Source organism: Muscardinus avellanarius (genome assembly GCF_963383645.1).
Source record: "Muscardinus avellanarius genome assembly, chromosome: 10".
In the NCBI taxonomy this organism is placed as follows: domain Eukaryota; kingdom Metazoa; phylum Chordata; class Mammalia; order Rodentia; family Gliridae; genus Muscardinus; species Muscardinus avellanarius.
In genome coordinates this window covers 26,471,195-26,472,138 of record NC_137796.1, presented here as the reverse complement: position 1 = coordinate 26,472,138, position 944 = coordinate 26,471,195, and positions in this window count along the sequence as shown.

Below are 944 nucleotides of genomic sequence, written 5' to 3'. Positions count from 1 at the left end.
CCAGTCTTTAATAACTATGTTCTATTTGCATTATCCTATTATATCAAGAACTGAGACTCAAAAATGTAGAAGTAACTTTATCAGCTCTTTCTCTAGATGCCAGTGGACCTAGTTTTATATTAAAAGTAGAATTTTGGTTACTTTACTAACATTTTTACATGAATTTAAAATATGAAGGAGAAAAAAGAAGCCAAGAATATCTCCTTCTTCCATTTCTTCTCAAGTTCCAAAGTCACCTGAATATGGCCTATGGAGAGAGCAGTCTATAATTCTTGTATTTACATTGCAATTTTTACCAGAATAGTGAGTGGAACATTCAAATGTGCAAAGATATCCAGCATTTCTCCTCATTTTTTCTGGCCAGAAGTTGAGCTAAATAGAATAAAAACGAGACTGCATCTTTCTACAAAATCATACTGTTATCCAATTTCCTAAAACAATTCTGTTTATGTTCATAGATGTCATACATTGTAAACTTGTTTTTGATATATGTTGAAAAGTCACTTGTTTCACAGAAAAAGGTGAAAATGGTTTATAAGTATTAATTTTTTTTCCTAATCACTTTGGAGAAAAGGAAGTGAAGAACTTTCTCCTTTAATTTTATTGATTGATTACTAGCTCTAGGTTGAGATTCAGGGTGTGACATATATAAATCCTATACATCTAATTAGTAAATGCAATGCTTCTTTTTGACAAAATATTCATGATTTTAGAAAGTTTCTCTAAAATAGTTTGATTGTATGACTTACTTAGCATAATATTATATTTATTATTATTATTATTAATTATTTTGTGTGGTGCTGGTGCTATTATTATTTTTTGTGTGTTAGAACCCAGGGGCATTCTACCTTTAAGCTAAATCCTCAGCTCGATTTTTTACTCTTTATTTTAAAACAGGGTCTCAAGTTGCAGAGGGCCTCACTAAGTAGCTGAGGCTGTCTGAG